Source organism: Vombatus ursinus, unplaced genomic scaffold (assembly GCF_900497805.2).
Source record: "Vombatus ursinus unplaced genomic scaffold, bare-nosed wombat genome assembly UNPS02014818.1, whole genome shotgun sequence".
Taxonomy (NCBI): domain Eukaryota; kingdom Metazoa; phylum Chordata; class Mammalia; order Diprotodontia; family Vombatidae; genus Vombatus; species Vombatus ursinus.
Window position 1 is genome coordinate 28193509 of NW_020954596.1, and position 13123 is coordinate 28206631.

The window sequence follows — 13123 nt, forward strand, 5'->3', positions numbered from 1 at the left end:
CACATTAACAGAAATACTGTATGATGATTAATTGTGAATGACTTAGCTATTCTCAGTAAGAGACAATTCCAAAAGACTGTCTACTGCTATCCATCTCCAAAGAAAGAACTGATGGATTCTGAATACAGACTGAAGCATACTATTTTTTACTGTCTGTATTTTTTCTCCTTTGGGTTTGTGTCTTCTTTCACAACATGACTAATATGGTAATATGTTTTGCATGATTGAACATGTATAACCTATATAAAATTTCTTACTTTCTCAGGGTGGGGGAGAAGTGAAAGAGGGAGAGAGAAAATTTGGAACTCAAAAATGTTTAAAAATGAATGTTAGAAGTTTTCTTTACATGTAACTGGGGAAAAATAAAGTATTATATTAAAAAATGAAAGAACAAACACCAAAGCAGGTAAAGAAACATAGCTTATATTCAAGGCCTCAGGGAGAGGGCTTATAATATTATCTCTTTTCATACATCATCAGTGAAGAAGCCAAACTAAGAGCAAATATCAAACCAAGAGACAAGCTGATACTGATGAAAGTCCTTTTGAAATTTTTCCAGTTCTGGTTCTGTGACTGGAGCCAGAGAAGCTATCATTTCCTAAGTGGTTCACAGACTATATCCAGTTACAGAATATTTACACATGCTCCACAGAATTTTCAAGGCACTTCTATTAAATGCTATCATAAATCACCTGGATGCAAGCTCACTAGTCTTTATCATCTCAGCTTAGTACCCTGCTACACCCTATGCAGGCTTAAAGGACTGGACTCATTGTCTAGTCCTCCCTTATACTCTAAAACTGAGAACATGAGGTGGAGGAGAAGGAATTGAGAGAAAAAAGAAGAAAAGAACTGGAAGAGAAAGGAAAGGCATTGTAAGATGCCTAGTAAGATGATGAAAATTAAATTGGGTGTGTTGTTATGGTATTTACAAGCTGAGAAGGTTCTAACAAGGTAAGATTAGTAATAACTCCAGAGATGAAGACTGGTACACACTAGTTTATCCAGTTCTTGAGGGAAGCCACAAAAACGAAAGAAAGATTGATACCACTTAAAGCATACCTTACAAAATGTAGATCAGGGAAGATTTTTAGTGATCTATTCAGAGTTCTACATATATGTACATATTTATATTTTTGCCATTGCAAAATGACTACTATATATTTTCAAAGTACAGGTTCTTTTCTTCCTAGAAGACAAGGTAAAGGGACTTGAAACCTCTCCACTCCTCAAGTTATTAGGGAGAATAAAGTATTTCTTTGAAAATGGAAGACACTTAATCTGAAAAGGATGTGAAAAGGCCAAGAGAAATTCTTACCTGTAGTAGAAGATACAATGTGGTAGGAATGAAGAAGAATGTGGCACAAAGGGAAAAGGACAAAAATACTACAAAACTACTTTTAGTGATTTATGAGGGCACAAATGATACACCATAAAAAATACAAAAAGAATTACTGAGGGCTATGAAATCTTGGAGAAGAAACTAAAGACTTTAGGGATGGGCAGTATTATTTTTTAAATCACTCATGCTGATGGAAGATAAGGCTTTCAGAAGACAATAAACTTGGAAAGTGAGCAGCAGGCTAATAAGAGCATGCGAGAAAATTGAACTTGACATTATGAAATAGTCCTAAAAAAAAGAGGAACAAATGGATTCATGTCCAAGGATAGAATGCTTCTAAGAAGTTCTGGTAAGAACATATTTAGGTGAGATTTTCTACACTTAATAAAAATGGCTTTAAAATGAAAGTGAAGGAAAATGGAGAAAATTGCCTATATATGCCTATCAATCAGTCAACAAGCATTTAATAAGTACCACTTACCTAACACCATGTGTTAGGCACTAAACTAAGTGCTCAAGATAACAACTGCAAAAATAACAAAAACAACAACAACAACAACAAAAGGTAAAATAAAAGCATTACTCTGGAAAGTACATAGAATCTGAGAAAAATAGAAGTATAGTTATCTAGAAATTCAAGAAGACAAGATTTAAGGAAGGAGCCAACAATAAGACCACAGACTCAAATTAATGTTGTTGTTCAGTCATTTCTGTCATGCCTGACTCTTCATGACCCCTTTGGGCAAAGGCACTGGAGCGGTTTGCTATTTCCTTCTCCAGCTCATTTTACAGATGAGGAAACTGAGGCAAAAAGGGTTAAATGACTTGCCCAGAGTCACACAGCAATTATGTATCTGAAGCCAGATGTGAACTCAGGAAGAGGAGTTTTCTCAACTCCAGGCCTGGCACTCTAGCCACTGTACTACTTAGCTGCCCCCAGATTCAAATATCTATGCACAAATGGACAAGAATGGATAACAAGCAAAGTAAACTAGAGATCCTAGTGCAAGGAAGCAATTTTGACCTCAGTAGTATCACTGAGGCATAGTGGGATGAAACTGATAAGAATAAGATTCTGGAATATCTGTTTCTTATTTAAAGAGAACAAGATAGGTAAAGGAGAGGAATAGAGTAGAATTATTTATTAAGATATATACTTACATGAGGACATCGAGGAAATGGAGGGTGAAAGTTGGGTGGAGAGGATTTGGGTGTAGATCAAGAGAGGCAAAAACAGAAATGATGATGTCATTGGCATATACAATAAACATGGGAAAGGAAAAGAAGTTGTTGGGTTCAGTAAACAAATCATAAGCGTAGTATAGAGGTTGATATAGTAGTGATGGGGTACTATAATTAATCAGATTTCTGTAAGAAATTTCTGTTTCTTTGCCCGAAACTGGGCAGCTAATACTTTCTTAACCTAACTTAAAGAAAGCTAGCATTTATATAAAACTTTAAGATTTACAAAGCACTTTACATATGTTAACATGTTTGCTCCTCACAACAATCCTAAGTAATGGTAAGTGCTATTATTAATATTCATTGCTATCATAATCCCCATTTGACAGATGAGGAAATTGGGAGAGCAATTAAGTGATTTACCTAGTGTCACACCACTAGTAAGTGTCTAAGGTAGGATTTGAACTAAATTCTTCCCCACTCAAAGTCTCATGTTCTATCTATTGTATCATCTGGCTGTCTTAATTTTCATTTTATCCACCAAAAATGTGTAGGAATTAATAAAGGAAATTCTATTCTGGATCCTATTTTCATTAAAAGAATTGGTTGCTAGAAGTAGAAATTATAAGAAGTTTAGAAGGAAATTATTACTCCATATTAGAATTTGAAAAAAAAAGAGGAGGAATCTGACATGTACTCTAGATTTAAGAGAGAAAATTTCAAGAGGGTTCAGAGAAAAGATAGACAGGATTTCATAGATTAAGATTCTATGGGACAGTCAGCCCAGGGAAGATGAGGAACTGTCAAAAATGGACTTCTGAAGCCTTTATGAGAAGGAAAAGAGAGGGCTGAACCCAGAGAATGGGACAGGCACCTGAGTATTAGAGCAGGGCAAGTGTTAACATGTGGAATAGAAATTTATTGTGCATAGGAATCATTTCATTCATTGTACTTGTGTCTTCATCAATCAGAAGAAAGACTGGCACATAATACATATTGATTGAAAAATGTCCCCCAAAAGTGAAAATGATGCACACTATAGGGTAAGATTATTAATATCAATTCCTTGCAAAATTCTATAACATACTATTAAAAATGATTAATAAATGTGATGGCAGCTAAGTGGCCCAATGGATAGAATGCTGGATTTAGAATCAGAAAGACCAGAGTTCAGATCCTGCCTGTGATACTTGCTAGCTGTGTGACCCTAGGCAAGTCACTTTACCTTTAATTGAGCTTCCTTATCTATAGAATGGGGATGAAATAGACCCTCCCTCACAGATTTTAACTTTCTAGAAAATAAGGTGATCACAAAGAGCAAGTACAGTTTCATTATAAATAGGTATTACAAAATTAATATCATTTTCATTTTAAGAGGGTTACTGGGGGGTGTGTGAAGCCAAGATGGTGGAGAGAAGGTGGGGACTTGCTGAGCTGTCCCCCAAACCTCTCCAAACACCTTTTAAATAATGCCCTAAAACAAATCCTAAAGTGGCAGAACCCACAAAAGGATGGGGTGAAAAAATTTTCCAGCCCAAGACAAATATTATTGGCAGGAAAGGTCTATTGCATGGGGGTGAGAGTGGAGCACAGTTCATTGCAGGTGACACCAACACAGACCAGGCCCCAGGAAACTAGGAGAAGGCCTTGGGAATGGATGAATCAGCAGCTGCAGCAGGTGCTTCTGGAGCTCTTAGCCCACAGATAGTAAGGGGGTCAAACAACTGGTCAGAAGGAGATTACAAGGGCTTCTTTGCTAGCACTGAGGCAGAACTCTATAGCTTTACCCCTACTCAGATCCAGGTCACAGACCTAGGTGGAAGTCCCAGGGTAAGGAGGAGCAGTAGCACATCACACCTTGTAGTCACAGTGGAGCAGGGACCTTCATCACAGTTCTAGGATAGAAAAGAATGCTTGTGGTCATTCATAGACCAGAGCATAGGAAAGGAGAGTAATAAACACACCACTCCTTAGATTATACTACCTTAAAATTTGAAAATGAACAGGACCCTAGAAGCATCTCTGCAAGCAGTTGCACAAAAATCCTTAAGCTTAGGACAGTGTGATCTCCACCCTGGAAGCAGAGCTCCACTTTAGCAAAGAGTTAAAAGTAAAAAAAAAAAAAATAAGCTGGGAAAATGAGCAAACAACAGAAAAAATTCTGACCATAAAAAATTACTATGTTGACAAGGAATATCAAAACACACATTCAAAAGAAAACAGCAAAGTTAAAATTCCCATATCCAAAGACTCCCAGAAAAATATGAATTAGTCTCAGGCCATGGAAGAGCTCAAAAAGGATTTTAAAAATCAAATAAGAAAGGTAGAGGAAAAATTGGCAATAGGAATGAGAGTGATACAAGAAAATAGTAAAAAAAAAAAAGGATACAACAGCTTGCTAAAGCAGGCACAAAAATACTGAAGAAAATAACATCTTAAAAATAAAATAGATAAAATGGTAAAAGAAGTACAAAAATTTCCTGAAGAAAAGAATGCCTTAAAAAGCAGAATTGGCCAAATGGGGAAAAAAAGCACAAAAAAATCATTGAAGAAAATAACTCATTAAAAATAGAATTGGTCAAATGAAGAGAAGGTATAAAACCTCACTGAGGAAAATAATTATCAAGAAGCATTAGAACATAATTAAAAGAATGAAAAAAATAGAAGACAATATGAAATACCTTATTAGAAAAAAAACTGACCTGGCAAACAAATCTAGGAGAGATAATTTAAAAATTATTGGACTTCCTGAAAGCCATGATTGAAAAAGAGCCTAGAAATTATCTTTTAAGAATTTATCAAGGAAAACTGCCCTGATGGTCTAGAACCAGAGGATAAAATAGAAATTGAAAGAATCCACTGATCACCTCCTGAAAGAGATCCCAGAATGAAAACTCCCAGGAATATTGTAGCCAAATTTCAGAGCTCCCAGGTTAAGAAGATAATATTGCAACAGTCAGAAAGAAACAATTCAGGTATTGTGGAAACACAATCAGGATAACACAAGATTTAGTAGCTTCTACATTAAAGGACTGGAGAGCTTGGAATATGTACCAGAGGACAAATGAGCTAGGATTACAGCCAAGAATCACCTAACCAATAAAACTGAGTATAATCCTTCATGGGAAAAAAAAGGAAGGAAATTGAAATAATAATGTATTCAATAAGGTTAAATTGTTTACACTCCTACATGGGAAGATGATACTTGTAACTCATAAGAACTTTATCATTATTAGGGCAGTTAGAAGAAATACACACACACAATACATGTACTTATTGAACTCACAGCTGTGATACACACACACAAACATGCACAGAGAGAGAGAGAGAGAGAGAGAGAGAGAGAGAGAGAGAGAGGGCACAGCTGTGAATTGAATATGATGGGATGATATCTTTAAAAATAAAATGAAGGGGTGAGAAAAAGAAATGCACTGGTATAAAGGGAAAGGGAGAGGTAGAATGGGGCAAATTATCTCACATAAAAGAGGCAATGAAGAGCTATTATAGTTCAGGGGAAGATGAGGGAGTGGCAGGAACTCTTGACCTTATTCTCATAAGAATTGGATCAAAGAGGGAATAACATACACATTCAATTGGACATTGAAATCTATGTCACCCTACAGGAAAATAGGCAGGAAAGGGTATAAGAGAAGATGGAGCACTCATAGAAGAGAGGTAGATTGGGGGAAGCAATTACCAGAAACAAAACATTTGAGGAGGGACAGGGTGAAAGAGAGAGAGAATAGAATAAATAGGGGGGAAATAGGATGGAGGGAAATACAGTTAGCAATCATAACTGTGAAAAAATTTTAAAGCAAGTTTCTTTGATAAAGGCCTAATTTCTGAAATATATAATGAGTCAAATTTATAAAAATAAGTCATTCCCCAATTGACAAATGATAAAAAATATGAACAATCAGTTTTCAGATAAAGTAATCAAAGCTATCTATAGCCATATTAAAAAAATGCTCTAAATCACTACTGACTGGAGAAATCCAAATTAAAATAATACTAAAGTACTATCACACACATATTAGATCGGCTAATAGGACAGAAAAGGAGAATGATAAATGCTGGAAAAAATGTGGGAAAATTGAAACACTAATGCACTGTTGGTGGAGTTGTGAACTGATTCAATCATTATATAAAGCAATTTGGTACTATGCCCAAATATTTATAGCACTTCTTTTCTGGTGGCAAAAAATTGGAAAGTGGAGAGATGTCCATCAATTGGGGAATGGATGAACAATTTATGGTATATGATTGTGATGGAATACTATTGTGATATAAGAAATGATGAGCAAGAAGCTCTCAGAAAAATGTGGAGAGACTTACATGAACTGATGCAAAGTGAAATGAGTAGAACCAGGAGAACATTGTACACAGTTATAACAGTATTGTAAGATGATCAACTGTGAATGACTTACTAATCTCAGCAATACAGTGATCCAAGACAACTCTGAAAAATACTACCCATTTCCAGAGAAATAACTGATGGAATCTAATACAGATTGAAGCATACCTTTTAAACTTTATTTTTTCTTGGGATTTTGTTTTGGTCTATGTTTTCTTTTACAACATGACTAATTTGGAAATAAGTTTTGCATGATTACACATATATAACCTTAAAAAAGAAATCCCTGAAAAATTCCCTTGGAAGGGTCCCTTCCGGAAAAAAAAAAAAGAGGGTTACTAGTCTGGTATATCAGAGAAATCCTCTAAAGATTACTTATATTTTAGCAATTTTTTAAAAGTTGCTTTCTCATGCTATTTTCATGGAAAATATGTGGAGATGTTACTGATATACTAGATAGATTCAACAATGAATTGAAATGGTTAAGACCCAAAGAATAATTATTAATGGTTCAATGTCATTTGGGAAAGAGATCTCTAATGTAGTACTCCAGTATTCATAATTAGACTCAATCTGTATAATTTACTTGGTTATCATAATTTGAGATAATATTCAAAGCTTGGAGGAATAGATAACACAGAAAGACAGAGTCAAGCTCCCAAAAAATATTAGTCTAGAAGCAAAATCTAATAAGATTAAACTCATTACACATAAATGTTAAAATCTGACACATGGATTCAAAGCATCAATTTCACAAGTCCAACATGGGGAGAATATGATGATAGATCACTTTGCTAGGAAAAAAAATGTTCTAGTGGACTTTAAGCTTAATAGAAAAAAGAAAAAGCTAAGGTAATCTTAGGTTGCACTAAGATAGACATAAAGCAGAAGACTAGAAGAGAATGTCTGCTCTGGACAGATCATACCTGGAGAACTATATTCAGTTTCGAGTACTACTGTTTAGTAAAAACACTGACAAACTGGACAGTGTCCAGATGGATTTTAACCAGGATAATTAAAGGTCTTGAGATTATACTATTTGATGATCAATTGAATTAGCAGGATATTTAACTTTGAGAAAAGAAGAATTAGCATAGAGCATGTGACAGGTGTAACTCCATGACAGTTATACCTCAAGGGCATTCATATTAAAGAAGGTTCTCCATCATGGAACCTAGAAGAATGAGAGAAAATTGTGAAGGGGAAAATTTAGAGCTGATTGAAGGGGAGGAAAAAAAAAGTATTTTTTTAAAAATAATTAGAGCCATTCACAAGTAAAATTAACTGCCTTTGGAAGCAGTTGGTTAACTTTTGCTAGAAGTCTTACTTGAGTGAGTTTTCAAAGGGAGACTTGTTCAGGAGTAGCCTGACCAGATGACCCCCAAAGTACCTTTGATTTCAGAAATTCTGATTCTGAGTTCAGTGAGCACTGAAGAAACTTTTAGAAGGTATCTAAAACAAGTGTTTTTCCTTACTAAAAATAGCATTAAAAGAAAATTATTATAATTGACCAATTTTTCTGCAAAATTATCTTTTGTTGTCAAGCAAATGTTGAAAAATTAGGAGTGGGAAAACAAAACCATGTCGATATTCATCAAATTTCTCAGACTAGTTTTCAAACCTTTGGGGTTTGGCAAAATATGGAGATCCAAGTGCTTCTCTCCCCACCTTGATTTTGAAACCCAGGAGTATTTTCAAGGAAATGTAATCCTTATGTTCCTGATTCCTTTTCACTTAACTCATCAAAATGTTATTCTGCATAAGATATTTGATATCCAAGAAGACTTTGGAGAATTTTTTCATGAATGTCTAATCCTCTTTTCTTAGAAATGGGAAGTTGCATTTTGCCAAGAGTAAACAAACTTAAACACCAAAAAGTTCAACTTCAGGTTGAGATTCTAGCCTCACAAAAGTTGAGTGGTTTCTACAATTGGCAAAATAGATTCCATCATCATTTCTAAAAACAATGCTCATGAATACAAACTGAAATGAAGGGCATATAGGGCAATAGCAAGCAGGATACAATATGAATAGCATTGACTGCAAACAACAAAATAAGGAATTTACCCATTTTACAAATAACAAACTGCATCCTAAAATTCAATTTGCATATCTTTGAAAGTAGAATTCTATTGTCCCCAGCATTTAATTTGCTTCACTGATAATAAATGATCATCCAGGGGCCATGAAAGTTTAACTGTTAGCACAGTAGGGTAGGCAATGCAATAAAATTGCAGAGAAAAAAAGAATGGGTACAGCCATTTGTACTGGGAAAGTGCTCTGACCTTTCTATCAAGGTAGTAGGGGTAAGTATACAGATTATATTATTATTAATAATACTACTATGTTAAAAAGAGATCTTTTTATATATTGTTTTTTAATTTAAAAAATATCTTATACACCCAATTTCGTTTGATCCATGAGGTAAGTATTATCCCTAAATCACAAATGAGGAATTGGAGACCTGGAAAGTCAAGTATTCAAGATCACACATCTAACATCTAGTCTAGCCAAGACATGAATCTTTGGTTACTGGATGCAATACTCTTGACACTATACCACATGGGCACAGGCAGTGGAAGTATCACTTACTTTTTTTTTTCAGTCCACCCCTTTCTGATATTTTCACTGTACAGTGAAAAAGCAAACTGAGAAAGGGGAAGAAGCTGGTATGAAGTTCACCACAAGCAGCATTCTGGATGTGAGGACATAGTCTCCTCTAGGTGAAGGAAGTTGTGTGTGCCACCTATGTATTGTTGCTGTATCAACTTCCTCAGAGTATGACCATAGACTAGCCCTGAAAGAAGTGGCTTGTGGATAAGTCTGGGAATTTAGGCTCAGATAAAGTTGTAAGGCCTAAGCTATGCCTCCTGAGGTCACACCCACTCTTGGAAGGTTGCCAGTAGGGTAATAGTGTTGACAACTTTTATAAGCATCTTGCTCATTACCTAGAAATTATTGATCAGGTTTTCTGCCTTGATGGGTTTAATGCATAAGTGTTAGAAATAGAGAGACTATAATTATGGAGGTGGGGCATAACAATTCAATTTGGTCTTTTTATCCCAGTGAAAGCAAATGATGACAGGCAACAAAATGGCATGTAGCCATTCTGTTTGAGGTAAAATTAATCAAAGACCTGGCTTTAACATCTAAACACAGCTCTAGTTTTCTAAAACATCAGCATCTCAAACTAAAGAAATCTATCCTTAATTTTATTAATAGCAGGGTTAGGACAGTAAATACCAAATGGATACCACTCTGAAAGAACCACAAGAAGCACACTAGGTAAACAGTTCTCTTCCCTTACTTTTCCATATAAGGCTACTATAAAATGTACCTTCCCATGAAATTCTTATTACAATGTGGTTAAGCAACCAAACATAGAATTCATCTTATTAAATCTACTCTGGGGCTTAATCACTATGTTCTGTACCTGCAGAAATAGAGAATGTGTAAATCATTATTTACAGAGGCTGTCTATGGCTGCTCCTAGTTAGTCTTGCAGAAAACAGAGCCAGAAAACAGGGCAAAAACTCAAAAGATTGCTATTTGCCAAGCTGAACTCAAGCCTTTGGCTTATTTTATTTTATTTTTCTGGAGAAACAACATATACATTTTTCAATCAGACCTGTGATTTCATTGATGCAAGAGGCTATTCGTGTGAAACTGCTTCCATTAATGCAAATCAGCACCTGCTCAGTAACCTAAGTTACTGAAATTGTCTGGGGACATTGAGAAATTAAGTGACTTGTATAGGGTCACATAGCCAATATGTGTCAGAGGCCAGACTTGCACCTAAGCCTTTTTGAAAATGAGGCTAGCGCTTTACTACACAAGTATGTCCCTCTCCATACAAAATAGATACAAATAAATACCAAGTATTTTCAGAGAGAAATAATTAGTGGTTGGGTTTGGGATGGGGGGAGAACAGGAGAGGATCCATGTACGAGGGGGCATTTGAGAACGTCATCACTAAGTTCCTTCTCTTAGTTCTTATCCTCTCATTTAGTTATTGCTCTAGGGATACAAAGACTGATATAGTAAAGAGAATCTTTGAATTGTAGCGAGAGGACCTGAATTCAAATCCTGATTCTACTCCCTTCTCAATTAATATCTCTTAGAATATTGATTTTCCTTCAAAAGCTAAACCCAAATGTCACCTCTTACATGAGTAAGGAAATATCAAGTACAAAAGGCTCTACTGAGTGAGTGAAAGGAGCAAGCACATCTTCTCTTACAATTGCTTCCCACAATCCTCTCCATCCCCCACCCCTTCCACTGTTTTCCTGTGTTTCAACATCACATAGGAAGATCAATAGATTTGCAGTCAGAGGACCTGGTTCAAATCCCACCTCTTAAGATTAATACCTCCATGATGAACAACAAGTCAATTAAACTCTTTGGACCTCAGCTTCCTGATCTATAAAATTAAGGAGTTAGGCTAGATGGTCCCAATAGGCTCTTCTCAGCTTTAAGTTTAGAATCCAACAACTTGCAGTAATCTTTGAATTTTCACAGATACTCTTGCCTGCATATCTCCAAGTCAGAATCTTTTTTCTGCATAATAGTATCACATTGCTAAGGAATTTATTTTAGATTTGATAGTCGGACCCTAAGCATTTTCCATGGCAGGAAGCTCTTGGAGCATAGGGACTGATGTTGAAGGCTGTCCATTTTGGAGACTATCACGACATCACAAATTGTAGTCATGGGGAAATGGATTGTGAGAGGGAGAGTTATGTATTTTCATGAACTATATGTTTGTTGGGAACCTCATGCTAAGTTATTTCTGGGTAAACTTCTTTGGGGCTACTTTCCACTGAAACAGAAGAAAAACCTCATTGGAATCTTTGGACACAGGGACAAAAGCTTGTGTCAAGGTTGGAATTCCAGAGAATCCAATGAGTAGTAGGCATTTCATGGTGTCAGAAAAGAGCTTCCTCCTCCCCTCTCTCCCTTTTTCCTTCTCTAAACTGTAGGAAAACTTGTTTGTTTAGTGATAATTCACTATTTGAAGACATTTTCTCCCAGGATGATTTTATCAAAACCATATGACAGGAGAAATCAATATAATAACACCTTCAGATGGTTTTGAAGAAAATTTGATTTTATCAGTCAACTCCAAACTCTACTCTTCCACATCTGTACCTATGTTGATGTGGTCTGTTCATGGCTCATTCCCACACAGCTACCCCAATAGTCACTCTTCAAAACATCCTACCCTTTCCTTGCTCCTTGTCCAAATGCTGACCATCTTTAAAACCCCATATCCTCCATATAATATTCCCTGACAGTTGCAGCTCAGGCTGACCTCTTCTTTGTCCTAACATATTACTTATATAGCACAACTGAATACTTAATTAAATTCTGCTTTGTATCATCCACTAAGTATTGCATTGAGTTTAGCCTTAATCTTCCCAATTGAATTATAAGTGTTTTGCCTTGGTCTTCAATCCTTTCTGTTTTATTTTTTGAAAAACATTTATTAAGAAGAAGGGCCTCAAAGTCAGGAGAACCCCAGTTCAGATTCCATCATGCCTCTGACATACACTTGCTCTGTGACCCTTGAAAAGTAACTTGAACTTTAAATATTCTCAACAACTTGTAAACTGTAGAAATAGCTAGCTGGCAGAGTGGATAAAGCACTGGGTCTCGAGTCAGAAGGATCTGAGGTCAAATCCAGGCTCAGACACTTACTGTGTGACCTTGGGCAAGTCACTTAACCTCTGTTTGCCTCAGTTTCCTCAAGTGTAAAATGGGGAGCAAAAACAACACCTACTTCAAAGAATACTATGAGGAGCAAGTCAGATAATATTTATAAATCATTTAGTACATGCTTGGCAAGTAGTGGACACTATATAAAAGGTACTGACTTAAAATGCAAAAAGGAGTTTTCTCTCCTGGAAGTTCCCCTTATCAATGAAATCACAGGTCTAATTTCTAGCCCCAAATACTGTGTTCAAGATACTCTTCTGGGTCCTGAGGCCCAAAGGTAAGATAAATATCTCACCAAGCCTATTCTCAAAGAGCTTAAGGTTTAGTAATGGGGAAAAATACATAAATAGCTATGATAGCTAGAAGAATGTGTTATGTTCAATGGAAATGTCCAAGCAATGACATGTGAAATTTGAAGAGCAAAATATTACTTTTAAGGAGGATCAGGAGATAGAATTTCAGGGAAAGTTTTATGGTGGAGGTTACAATTGAGTTAGGCCATGAGGTGAAGAACTTCAACAAATGAACAT